At 43.1% G+C, this 14343-nt stretch overlaps 1 pseudogene; it reads right to left on the bottom strand.

Moving 5' to 3' along the window:
- Positions 1-487: 487 nt before the first annotated feature.
- Positions 488-1453, bottom strand: LOC108287628 (annotated as a pseudogene).
- Positions 1454-14343: the final 12890 nt, after the last annotated feature.

The raw sequence follows: 14343 nt of genomic DNA, 5'->3' as shown, positions 1-14343 counted from the left end.
GCTGACAAAATAAGCAATGGGGAAAGGATTCCCTGTTTAATAAATGGTGTTGGGAAAACTGGCTAGCCATGTGCAGAAAGCTGAAACTGGACCCCTTCCTTACACTTTATACAAAAATTAACTTCAGATGGATTAAAGATTTTTTTTTCTAAAAAAAAGACATTTATTCAGCATCACGATCAGGCTATTACATTTAGCAATCAACAGCATGGGTGCAAAAAAAAAAAAAATCTACATTAAAACCCTTCGTTGGAATGCTTTATACTTTCCACGGAACAGAAACTAAAATAACCTGTTATACAGTTAGTCACAAATACAGTCCTTGAGTTTTTTGCCCATACACATGAGTATTTGTCTAAATCATGTCTTCTTTGTAGCAGCTAGGCCCTGCCACCACTGTGCTTGGCTGAGTTCACAAATCTGTTGTAACCTGTAGCTTCCCTGTCACTTCTCTGGCTCTTCTCTCCTGCTAAGCCTTGTTTCCTAATTAAAATCTGCCACTGCCATAGCTACTGCTGCTGCTAGAACTGCCATAGCCACCTTGGTTTCGTGGCTTGGCAAAGTATTGGCTGCCACCACCACCACAGGGGCGAGAGCTTCTGCCTCCAAAGTTTCCTCCCTTCATGGGTCCAAAATTTGAAGACTGATTGTTGTAATTGCCAAAATCGTTGTAGCTTCCACCACCTCCAAAATTGCTTCCATCACTACCAAATCCATTACAGCCATCCCACTGCCACCATATCCACCGCCACGGCTGCCACCAAAGCCACTATGACCACTGAAGTTTCCTCCATGTCCAAAGTTGTCATTCCCACTGAAACCACCTTCATGACCACACCAAAGTTTCCAGAACCACTTCGACCTCTTTGGCTGGATGAAGCACTAGCCATCTTCTGCTTTGACAGGGCTTTCCTAACCTCACAGTTGAGGCCATTCACAGTGTGGTATTTCTGAATGACAATCTTATCCACGAAGTCAAAGGTTACATGGTCATGAAAGGTTACAAAAACAAAGCCCTTTTTCTTGCCATTGCTTTGGTCAGTCATGATTTCAATCACTTCAATTTTTCCATACTGTTCAAAATAATCTCTTAGGTGATGTTCTTCAGTGTCTTCTTTAATGCCACTAACAGATATTTTTTCACAGTTAAGTGGGCACCTGGTCTTTGAGAATCTTCTCTTGAGATAGCTCTCTTTGGTTCCACAACTCTTCCATTCACTTTGTGTGGCCTTGTATTCATGGCTGCATCCACCTCCTCCACAGTTGCATATGTGACAAACCCAAAGCCCCTGGAGCGCTTGGTGTTTGGATCTCTCATTACCACACAGTCTGTGAGCATTCCCCATTGCTCAAAATGGCTCTTCCGGCTCTTATCAGTTGTTTCAAAGCTCAACCCGCCAATGAAGAACTTCCTTAGCTGTTCGGGCTCTTTAGGAGACTCTGACTTAGACATGATCACAGGAAGAAGAGAAACTTTAACGATGCTTCTTTGGCAGTGTCCATGGTCAGAAAGGTGAATTAAAGATGAAAACGTAAGACCTAACACCACAAAAATCTTAGAAGAAAACCTAGGCAATACCATTCATGACATAGGCATAGGCAAGGACTTCATGACTAAAACACCAAAAGCAATGGCAACATAAGCCAAAATTGACAAATGGCACCTAATTAAACTTAAGAGCTTCTGCACAGCAAAAGAAACAATCATTAGAATGAACTGGCAACCAACAGAATGGGAAACAATTTTTGCAAGCTACCCATCTGATAAAGGGCTAATATCCAGAATCTACAAAGAACTAAAACAAATTTACAAGAAAAAAACAAACAGTCCCATCAAAAAGTGAGTGAAGGATATGAACAGACACATTTCAAAAGAAGACATGCAGCCAACAAACATGAAAAAGTGCTCATCATCACTGGTCATTAGAGAAATGCAAATCAAAACCACATTGAGATACCATCTTGTGCCAGTTAGAATGGCGATCATTAAAAAACCTGGAGATAAGATGCTGGAGAAGATGTGGAGAAATAGGAACACTTTTACACTGTTGGTGGGAGTGTAAATTAGTTGTGGAAGACAGTGTGGCGATTCCTTAAGGATTTAGAAATAGAAATATCGTTTGACCCACTAATCCCATTACTGGATATATACGCAAAGGATTATAAATGCTCTATTGTAAAGACCCATGCACACATATGTTCATTGTGGCACTGTTTACAATAGCAAAGACTTGGAACCAACCCAAATGCCCATCAATGATAGACTGGATAAAGAAAGTGTGGCACATATACACCATAGAATACTATGGAGCTGTAAAATGGATGAATTCACATCCTTTGCAGGGACATGGATGAATTTGGAAACCGTCATTCTCAGCAAACTGACACAAGAACAGAAAGCGAAACACTGCATGTTCTCACTCATAAGTGGGTGTTGAACAATGAGAGCACATGAACACAGGGAGGGGAGCATCACACACTGGGGTCTGTTGGGAGGTAGGGGGCTAGGGGAGGGATAGCAGGGGAGATAGGGGAGGAATAACGTTAGGAGAAATACCTAATGTAGGTGATGCGGGGATGGATGCAGCAAACCACCATGGCATGTGTATACCTATGTAACAAGATCTGCACATGTACCCCAGAACTTAAGTATAATTTAAAGAAAATAAGAAAACACATTATCATACATTACTAAAATCCCCAACTAGGGTAGGAAGTGCTTCAGGACTGGTCAATTCAACAACTCAATGTGCTATCAGGAACCTGGATTCCAGGCTGGGCATAGTGGCTCAAGCCTGTAATCCCAATACCTTGGGAGGCCGAAGCAGGTGAAATTTGAGACCAGCCTGGCCAACATGGTGAAACCCTGTCTGTATCAAAAAACACAAAAATCAGCCAAGCATGGTAGTGCATGCCTGTAATTCCAGCCACTCGGGAAGCTGAGGTGCGAGAATTGCCTAAACCTGGGAGATGGAGGTGCAATGAGCCGAGATTGTGCCACTGCACTTCAGCCTGAGTGGCAAAGTGAGACTCTGTCTCAAGCAAAGGAGCTAGATTCCTTCCATCATTCTTCTGATATTTATTTTCTGATTTTATTTTTGTTGTTAGCTTTATCCTCAAGCTCATAACAAGATGGCAGCAGTAATTGGAGTATTCACGTTCCAACAGGGAACGTGAGGAATAAGGACAGTTTCTCCTATAGCTGTCTTTTAGGATTGGGGAAGATTTTCACAGAAGCTTCCTAATAAATTCTCCTCCTGCCTCATTGGCCAGAACTGAGTTACAGGACCACACATAACTGATCATTAACAAGGGTTAATGGGATTGTCTGTGGAAGAATCAGGCCTCTCTTTACAAGTGGGGGTGCTGTGGCTGCAAGGAGGAAAAGTATTCTTGTAAACAAAATCTGGGTGCTGTTAGGAAGGAGCAGCGTGGCTGAAAGCTGGGGAGAAGCGGATAGTATGGCTCGTGGTAGGGAATGATGGAATGAGGCTCACTCATGGCAAACTCTAAAATGGACTTCATTTATTAAGAGCCATGTATAGGACTGACAAGGAGAAAACAGATATTAAAGGAATTCCTGATCATGCCCCCTCCCCCTTGTGGTGCCTAATTTTAGATCATCCAAAGCTTACCTGATTAATTAGGCTATTCATAGACTAACAAAGGGATTAGAAAGTTGAGGATTATATGTAGTCATTTTAGGAATGATAACAGGAATTGAAGAAATGTATCAGTATGGCTTAGTTCCAAATTAAAATATACAGCCATGACTTAAACTGGCTTAACAAGAAGGAAATGTATTATTGGATGTAGCAATGGAATAAGAATCGGGGTCGGTTGCTCAGCTGCTTCGTGATGCTTTTATTCCAAGCTTTTTTCCATCTCTCCATTCTTCTACCATTGGTATTAGCTTCATTTTCAGATTGATGGCAAGATGCTGTCAGCACTTCCATACATAATATTTTTTAATGATAATGTCCAAACGATAAAGAGAGGAAGCATCTGCTCTGTGGCTTTTCTTTAGTATAGAGGAAAATTTCTCAGGACTATCTTCCTGAGACCGGGATTCCCTCATGTTTCATTAACCAGGTTTTCATTACAGTCTCATTCATGAACCAAACACTAGCAAGAAGTATAGAATTTCCAGGATTGGCTTATACTAATTATCTGGAGTCAAATGAACATTTGGGGGTAAACTTTGTAACTGGGAAGCTGAGGCCAAAATGAGGTGCACACTATGTTAGAAAGAGAAAAAAGAGGAAGAGAATCAACAAGACAAAGTTTCTTGAGACAACCTGGTATTATGGAAAGAACGTAGCTTGTCCCTGCACTCTCTCAAGTTTTAAAGGATTCCTTTATTTTCTCACAGATAGGTCACTAACAAAGTCACCTGGAGCAAGGCTATCATTTATTTATTCAACATTTATTGAGCACTGGGGAAAAAATGCTGAAAATAAAAATGAATGGTCTATGGTCTCTTCCCTCAAGGAGCACATAGTCTAGTGGGGAAGTTATAATTGACTGTTGAAAGAGCTGTAAATAGGAGTGTGAGCTGAGCCCTATGGCTCAGAGATGATGAAGGAGGAGGAGAAGTAGGAGGAGGGTGGAGGCATTGGCAGGGCAGAATCACAGGTGCCTGAGCTAAGTGCTGAATGTGCATGGGTTTGTCAGACAAATGACAGGGACGGGTAATCCAAGCAAAGAGATCAGCATAGACAGAGACAGCGAGGCATAAAAGCATATGGCAGAGTAAAAGAACTTGAAGACATTTGGTGTGGCTGGCTCGTTAGCGTCGTCAGAGTTAAGGTTGGTAAAGTAGGCTTTGCATTGAAAGGTCTCATAGGCTATGACAAGAAGATTGGGAGCTTCAAAACTAGTAAGGAGCCACTGAAGGATTTTAAGCAGAAGAGTGATCTTGTTAAATTTGTATCTTTCAGTGTTTACTATGGCAGTGGATGGAAGACAATGCAGGAATGAGGCCCAAATCAGGCAAATTTTTAGGGAGGCAAATTGAGTGGGCCTCAGTTTTCTTATTGAAAAAATGGGGTAGTGGAGTGGCATAAGATTAGATTAGGCAACACAAATGCAACTGCTACCAGAGCTGACAAGTCCTGTCTATGCATCAGGTGCACTGGGGTGGTTGGGAGCTGCATTAAATGCATAGAACACACTCCCCTAAAATAGGGGCAGTTCTTGAAAGAAGATCCAGAAGAATGAATGAATGAATGAATGAATAAATAAATAAATAAATAAATAAATAAAATAGAATGCAAGAGGGGCAGCAATTAGTCAGCCCAGGCTATTTTCTGTGGCTATTTTCCAGTTTTGCTCCTCTAAAAGCCCCTGAATCACGATTTGTGAGGTCTCCTAATTTTTCTATGTTGGCAACGAATTCAAATGTAAAAACCAACATCACCAGCAACAAGATTATGCAGGGTAATTAAGTATACTCTGTTGTTAGTGTTCAGTGGTTTGGGACTTTGGGATATGATGAACTCTAGAGCCTCTTCCAGCTCTGACAGGATATGCTTCTTGATATCCCACTATAGCACTTGTGCTACACTAACATTGATTGTTCGTAGTTAACCAGTCACATGGACGAAAGTCTTTAGGACTGTTCAAACAGGCACAACCAGATATTTCTGGGGTTAGTATTTATTCATTGATATTTTCATGTATTAATTTGTTCATTCAATAAGTATTTACATAGTGTCGATTACATGCCATGCATTGTTGAATGGAAATGGAGAGATGAATGAGAAAAATGAAGCTTGATGGTGAGAAGGAGAGACTGGGACTTCCTTACAAGAAGGAGAAATCTGTCATTTCTTACCTGTTGCCTCTGCCAACAGATCTTAGAGGAGAGACTTCCGCAGCTCAGTCCAGGGCCATGTTCAGTCTTTGCCGTTCAGCCTTTCCCTTTCTCGTGTTCAGCCTTTCTTGTTTACAAGACAAAGATGTGAGCAAGCTTGTTCCTCAGGGTCCCGAGGACTCTCAGGATCTGACTGCCTACTCTTCCATCTGGAGGAAAAGACAAATGACAAAAAGGGAAAAGAAGGAAATGAAAATAAATTACTGCCTAAGAAGTTGGATTATTGGCCAGGTGCAGGGGCTCACTGGTAATTCCAGCATTTTGAGAGGCCGAGGCGGGCAGATCATGAGGTCAGGAGCTCGAGACCAGTCTGGCCAACAAAGTGAAACCTCATCTCTACTAAAAATACAAAAAGCCGGGTGTGGTGGTGTGTGCCTGTAATCCCAGCTACTTGGGAGGCTGAGGGAGGAGAATTGCATGAACCTGGGAGGCAGAGGTTGCAGTGAGCCAAGACTGCACCACTGCACTTCAGCCTGGGCGACGGTGCAAGACTCCATCTCAAAAAAGAAAAAAAAAAGAAAAAAGAAATTGGACTATTGCGATCATTATGAGGCTAAAGTAACGGTTAACATTTGTTAAGGAGAGTTAAAAAAAAAGTCAATCTAGGATTTTCCTCTAAAAAAAAGAACAAATATGAAAATGCAAGGTGTAGAAAAAAGTGTATTGTGTGGAAAATGCATAGGATACCTCTGGAAGGATATATGCACACAAGAAACTGGGAATTGAATTCTATTTAGCTTAATTCCATTTAACTCATTTTATTTTGTTCCATTTAATCAACAGAAAGAGAGCTTGAAACAAAATCGAGTTATAAACTAAGAAAGTTAAATATATCATGAAAGCAAAGGAAAACAATAAATTACCATTTTAAACCATTTTAATGTAACATTTTAAACAAAATGATTATTTTATAAAAACTACAAAGAATTTTAAAATCATAATATCCAGTGTTGTCCATATAATTCAGAATAGTGTCAGAAGCTTTAAAGATATATACAGTACAGTATGCTCCCCCCTCTTTTTTCTTTTTGGGACAGAGTCTTGCTCTGTTGCTCAGGCTGGAGTGCAGTGGCACAATCTTGGCTCACTGCAACCTCCATCTCCTGGTTGCAGGCTATGAGCCACTGCACCCAGCCCGGTATACCTTTTAACTCAGCAGTTATAGTAATAAGAACTTATCCAAAGGAAATCATTTAACATGTGTAGAAACATTTAACTATGGGCCTGGTGCGGTGGCTCACACCTGTAATCCCAGCACTTTATGAGGCTGAGGCAGGCAGATCACCTGAGGTCAGGAGTTCCAGACCAAACTGACCAACACGGTGAAGCCCTGTCACTACTAAAAATACAGAAATTAACAGGGTATGGTGGCAGGTGCCTATAATCTAGCTGCTAGAGAGGCTGAGGCAGGAGAATAGCTTGAACCCAGGAGGTAGAGGTTGCAGTAAGTGGAGGTAGCACCACTGCACTCCAGCATGGGGGACAGAGAGGGGCTCTGTCTCAAAAAAAAAAAAATTAATTAATTAATTCACTTTTTAAAAAGTCTAAACAAAGACAAAAAAGCATCTGAGACCCCGGAAATGGAGTTTAAAGTGCAAAAGAGCCAGCCCAGTGCGGAAGATTGGGGATGGGAATTGAATACTCTTCTGCAAAATTCCCGTGTGGTGCTGCCACCCACTGGACAATTAGGAAATTAAACTCAAACTTTGCCATAAAGCTAGTTTTTCCATTAGAATAGTATTTTGTAAAGGAGCTGACACCTTCTGTATATGTATCATAATACTTTTTTCCTAATGCATTTGCTTGTACTTCCTGGCTCAATGATCATTATTAGAGAAATAGGAAGGGACAGGTATGAAGAAACAAGAAAATGTCACAATCACTGAGAAATTAAATCAAAGACCAGTATATTCTAGACTCAGCCTTTATGAGTGTGAAAGATCTGTAAATCTAGAACTCAATATGCATTTGCTACATAGTCACTCACAAAACGTATGTTGAATTAAAACCATAGCAAACATTTGTTGAGTGTTTACTGCATGCTTTATCCATACTTAATGTGGATAAAGTATTTTATGGATAAAACATGAATATAGTGCTTTATGGATACACACTTTATGTGGATTAATTTATTTAAGTGTCACTACAACCCCCAAAAGTAGATGCCGTTTTTGTCCTAAAGAAACCGAGGCATGAGGATACTGAGTAACTTGCCCACAGTCATGAAGCAAACGAGTGGTGAATTGGGACTCCACCCCATGGAGTCTGAATCGGAAATCTGTGCTCTTAACCTCAAGGCTAGTGTTTCTCAAGGTGTGGCCCCTAGACCAATGTCTTCATCATCCCCTGGAAACTTGACAGAACTGCACGTTCTCAGGCCCCTTTAGAGACCTGAATCGGAAACTTGGGAAGGAACTGGATGCTGCAGTGTGCACAGCGCAGTCCCCGCTACCTGAAAGGCTGAGGTGGGAGGATAGCTTGAGGCCAGAAGCTTGAGGCCACAGCACACTATGGTCGAACCTGTGAAGAGCCACTGTACTCTAACCTGGGCAACATGGCCAGACTTTATCTCAATAAAAGAAAATCCAAAAAGAAAATCGAAATGGGGATCAGAGGATTCTGGGTGATTTTGCCATAGGCAAAAGTTTGACAACCGCTGACTTAGATTATGCCACCCCCAATTGTTAAAGTATTTAAGTAAAAGTCACTGGTTCCAGGCTTATCCTAGAGATCAAGAATAAACACTGTGGTAGACATAACTACACTGTCATTTATGTGACATCCCTGGTGACTGTCAGGGATTCTCTGTTCATCATCACTGTGTTTGGTTGGGATAATGACCCCACCTCTGGGGAGGAGAGCCCAAGGATAGAAAGGTGTGGGTGGTTCCAAAGAGAAGCAAAGGCACCCACCCGGGTGTCCATACTAGAAGTTGGCAGCAGGGAATAAATCCACGGTGACTCTAAAACAGAGTACAAAGCAAATATTAAAGCAAATAAATTCCCTGGGCAAGAGGCTTGTTTTCTTCAGCAATTTGATTTCCAGAAAAAGAATGGAGGGGCGTCCCCGCAAAAGCAGGGCATCCCATCCCAGGTGTGTGGCTTGGGCTTGTAGCAGTTGAGCTAAGCTGGAACAATGTCTCCCAGCATCCCCTTCCCTGCATAGTTCCAGGCTGGCCTGTCCCACAAGGGACATCTTGGGTGGAATTTGGAAGACAGAGGTGAAACAGCAGCTGTATTCCTCTGTGCTCAGCCAAGTGGTGCACGCTGCAGCTACCAACCCAGTGCACGCTCACGTTGCTGCTTTTCTGTTGGCTCATTTTGTTGGTGGCAGCCCCTGGCTCACAGCTCCTCCATACTCCACTGGATCCTCTTTCAGCTTCTCTGACTCTTGGGCCAGATGTATGTTTAGTTATATAGTGGAGGGTTCTAGCTTTTCCAATAGGACATCTACCTTGAAACTGGAAGCTTTCTGAAAGATCTATGTGGGTTCCGATCTGTCCTCTGGCTTCAGCTTTTGGCTCACGGATCCCAGTTTCTACTTGCTTTCCTCTACTTCATATCCATCCTCATCCTCACCCCAGAAGACCTGCCCTGCAGACTTCAGACCCCAGAACCAGCCATCTACAGACTGTTTGATATTGACAAGCAGAGTCAAATTCCATAAAATATTTGAAGAGATTAATTCTGAGCCAAATGAGAGTGACCATGGCCCATGACACAGCCCTCAGGAGACCCTGAGAACATGTGCCCAAAGTGGCTGGGGCACAGCCTAGTTTTATACATTTTAGGGAGGCAAGACATCAAATACATGTAAAATGTACATTGGCTCTGTCTGGAAAGGTGGGACAACTGAAAGGAGCAGAGTTGGTGGGGGTCCAGGTTATAGGTAGATTTAAACATTTTCTGATTGGCAATTGGTTGAAAGAGTTAAGTTATTAAGTTATTATATAAAGACCTGGAATAAAGAGAAATGAATGTCTGGGTTACAATGATAAAGGGTTGCGGAGACCAGAGTTTTATGATGCAGATGAAACCTCCAGGTAGCAGCTTCAGAGATAATAGACTGAAAGTATTTCTTTTTATTTCTTTTTGAGACAGAGTCTTGCTCTATCACCTAGGCTGGAGTGCAGTGGTGCAATCTCGGCTCACCACAACCTCTGCCTCCTGGGTTCAAGTGATCCTCCTGCCTTAGCCTTCTGAGTAGCTGGGATTACAGGTATGCACCACAATGCCTGGCTAATTTTTTGTATTTTTAATAGAGACGGGATTTCACCATGTTGGCCAGGCTGGTCTTGAACTCCTGAACACAAGTGATCCACCTGCCTCAGCCTCCCAAAGTGTTGGGATTACAGGCATGAGCCACTGTACCCGGCCCATAAGTGTTTCTTGTCAGACTTAAGATCTGTGTTGATGTTAATGCTTATCAGCTTTTGCTGAAATCCAAAAGGGAGGAGGGTATAATGAGGCATGTCCAACCCTCCCTTCCCATCATGACCTGAACCAGTTTCTCAGGTTAACTTTGGAATGCCCTGGCTGAGAGGAGGGGTCCATTCAGATGGTTGGTAGACCTTAGAATTTTATTATTATTTTTAATTTCATAAATTTTTTTGTTGAGATGGGGTTTTGCCATGTTGCCGAAGCTGGTCTTGAACTCCTGGGCTCAAGCAATCCACCTGCCTCAGCTTTCCAAAGGGCTGGGATGAAGGCTGAGGCAGGTGGATCACTTGAGGTCAGGAGTTTGAGACCAGTCTGGCCAAGAAGGTGAAACGCTGTCTCTACTAAAAATACAAAACTTAGCTAGATGTGGTGGTCCATGCCTGTAATTCCAGCTACTTGGGTGGCTGAGTCAGGAGAACTGCTTGAACTCAGGAGGTGGAAGTTGCAGTGAGCAGAGATTGCGCCACTGCACCCCAGCCTAGGTGATAGAGTGAGACTCTGTCTCAAAAAAACAATAACAAAACCCAAAGTGCTGAGATTAACAGGTGTGACCCACTGTGCCCAGCCCAGAATGTTATTTTTAGTTTACATTAGCCAGCTTCCAAAATTGTTTAGGTCCTCTCATACCTCCCTAGTATACATCACTCTGAGTGGGCTTTTCTGGATGGACCCCTGGCTGATACACTGGCACAGAGAGGACACTCCATCTGGAGCAGACAAGGCACAAGCCAAGAGGGATCCAGGAACCAGACCTGAGGGAGGAAAAAAAATGTTGGAGACTGAAGGCATCCTGGCCAGGTAAACCTGGGGGATTGTTAGGGTGACCCGGTTTTCAGGAGAAGAAAGAACCACCAAAATGCGGTAACCCTAACTCTTTGTACCGTTCTCAACACTCAGTCACAGATTTCCAGATTTGGTGGAGAGACGCTGGAACAGGTCAGTCTGATCTGAGTCCCAGCTCCCACCTTTACCAGCTGGGCAACCTTGGGCGAGCTGCTTAACCTCTCTTTGCCTCAGTCCGTTCACATGCAAAATGGAGATAATAATAGCACATACCTCACAAGTTGTTGACAAGTTTACACGAGTTAATATTTGTAAAGCATCCAGAATAAGCCTTGGCACAGAGCAAGTACTATTCACATTTCTTCTGTTTATTTGGAGGTATTCACATTTACAGATACTCAGGTTTCACGTACGTCCCTTGAAGAGTACCCCTCCCTTACTTTCCCCTCAGGATTTGCCTCAGGAATTCCCCTTTTGCCTCCCTGCAAGCATTCTTCTTCTCATCTCTTTCTCACCTACCTAAAGCCCTGTAGCCACCCAGTAGGTTCACTTTGCCCGCTGCCTAGACAGGGCCAGTTTATCAAGACAGGAGAATTGCAGTGGAGAAAGGGTACTTCACACAGAGCCAGCTATGTGGCAGACCGGAGTTTTATTATTACTCAAATCAGTCTCCCTGAGCATTTGGAGAATTTTAAAAGATAATTTGGGGGGTGGGGGCTCAGGAAGTGGGGAGTGCTGATTGGTCAGTTTGCAGATGGAATCTTAGGGGGTCGAAGTGAGGTTTTCTTGCAGTCTTCTGTTTCTGGGTGGGATCACAGAATTGGCTGAGCCAGATTACCCGTCTAGGTAGTGTCCGCTGATCCATCCAGTCCGAGGTCTGCAAAATACCTCAAGCACTGATCTTAGGTTGTACAATAGTGATGTTATCCCCAGAAGCAATCCTGGAGGTTCAGACACTTGCAGCCAGAGTCTGCATGACCCCTAAACCAGATTTCCAATCTTGTAGCTAATTTGTTAGTCCTATGAAGATAGACTGGTCCCCAGGCAAGAAGTGGGTCTTTGTGGGGAAAGAGCTATTATCAATTTTGTTTCAGGGTCAAACTATAAACTAAATTCCTTCCCAAGGTTAGTTCAGCCTATGCTCAGGAATGAACAAAGACAGCTTAAAGGTTAAAAGCAAGATGGAGTTGATTAGGTCTGATCTCTTTCACTGACATAATTTCCTCCATTATAATTTTTGCAAAGACAGTTTCAGCCCTGCCGTCAGCCCTTATGGAAGGAGTCTTTTGAGCAGCATGCCAGCCTTTTCCTGGATCTTCTCTGCTCTGACCTCACCTTACAGAAAGCAGTTATCAGTACCTGAAATCCAATGTGCAAATTATCCTATGAGGTTTCAGTGGTCATGGCAGTGGATGTGGCTGAGACAGTGACTGGAGCTTTTTCTTGCCCTTATTTCTCACTCAAAAAAAAAATTTTTTTTTTCTTCCATCATGGAAAGGAAGAAAAAAAAAATTTTTTTTTTTTGGCAGAGTCTTGCTCTGTCACCCAGGCTGGAGTGCAGTGGCACAATCTCAGCCCAAAAAATACAAAGAATGAAGGTGACCTAATATTTGCTAGCACAACAGAGTGACTATAGCCATTTTTTTTTTTTAGGGGAGGGTCAGAGTCTCGCTCCAGCCAAGGCTGGAGTGCAGTGATGCAATCTGAGCTCACTGCAGCCTTCGCCTCCTGAGTTCAAGTGATTCTCCTGCCTCAGCCTCCCAATAGCTGGTATAACAGGCATGCCCCACCACGCCTAGCTAGTTTTTGTATTGTTAGTAGAGACGGAGTTTCACCATGTTGGCCAGGCTGGGTCTCAAACTCCCGACCTTAGGCAATCCACCCACCTCGACCTCCCAAAGTGCTGGGATTATAGGCGTGAGCCCACACCTGGCCATGTCTCTTACTTATTGAACATCTGCTGTATACCATGCAGTTCACTGGGCACATGACATATAATAATATTTCATTCAGACTTTCCCACAGCCTGTTGGGCAATACCATCTTTGTTTCACAGGAGAGGCAGCTAAAGCTGAGAGAGGTTAGGTAACTCCCGCAGACCACAGAGCCATAGAGCCGTGGGGTCAGATTAGGAAACCAGGTCCCTATGGGCTGCACAACCCTAGCCAGCACTTTCCACTACAAAACCAGCCCTTGGGTTTCCTAGTCTTTGTCAGAAAGTCTCGAAAGGGAGGTGTGCTGCTTTAGGGACAGGGGAGCAGGGCTGGGGGCTAGGTGAGGCTTAGTTCTCTAGGAGCTAAAGAGAAGCAGAGGAGCATGAGAAGTGTCCAGGAGAATGCCCCAGCTGGTTAACTTCCATCCCTTCATCATCCTTCATGCCCTGTTTTTGTTTTTGTTTGTTTTTATTTTTTGAGATGGAGCCTCACTTTGTCCCAGGCTGGAGTACAGTGGTAAGATCTCGGCTCACTGCAACCTCCACCTCCCGGGTTCAAGCAATTCTCCTGCCTCAGCCTCCCAAGTAGCTGGGACTACAGGCGCGTGTCACCATGCACAGCTAAATTTTGTATTTTTTAGTAGAGACAGTCTTGTTCACCATGTTGGCCAGGATGGTTTCGATCTCTTGACCTTGTGATCTGCTCACCTTGGCCCCCCAAAGTGCTGGGATTACAGGCGTGAGCCACCGCACCCAGCCCCTCATGCCCTGTTTTGACCTGGATTGGTTCTTCAACTCTATTAGATTGGTCCAAAAGTAACTGTGGGTTTGCCATTTTAATGGCAAAAAGCGCAATTACTTTAGCACCAACCTAATACATATGCAAGAAGTTCTGTCACAAATTATAATTGGGGCTATAGCTATAGATTTGCTGTTAGAAAGCCAATGTGAAGCAAGGATTATTAGAAGATGGGAGGAGACTTCTACATTTCCCCCATACTGTTCTACAGCTTTGACTCAGAAGTGCATTTTAGAATGTAAAAGGTTGGGTTTTTTTTTAGAATTTATTCCTTATTTGCTTCTTAATTTAGTAAAAATCTACAGAGATATCTTGATTGCCCTCCCAATTCAACCTTCCATTTGCAAAATCCTCTAATATCTCAAAATTCGGAGTTTCTTCTGACCAAATTGGGGTAATTTGAAACAGGTAATAAAAGAATCACAGAAAAATAGAGCTGGAAAAGAATACAGAGATTATCTGATCCAGCTACCTAAGAGAACAGAAAAGGTTAAAAAAAAAAATCTGTCTGGGC

This window comes from Cebus imitator, unplaced genomic scaffold (genome assembly GCF_001604975.1).
Source record: "Cebus imitator isolate Cc_AM_T3 unplaced genomic scaffold, Cebus_imitator-1.0 Scaffold349, whole genome shotgun sequence".
In the NCBI taxonomy this organism is placed as follows: Eukaryota; Metazoa; Chordata; class Mammalia; order Primates; family Cebidae; genus Cebus; species Cebus imitator.
This window is presented reverse-complemented; position numbering and strand designations above follow the sequence as displayed.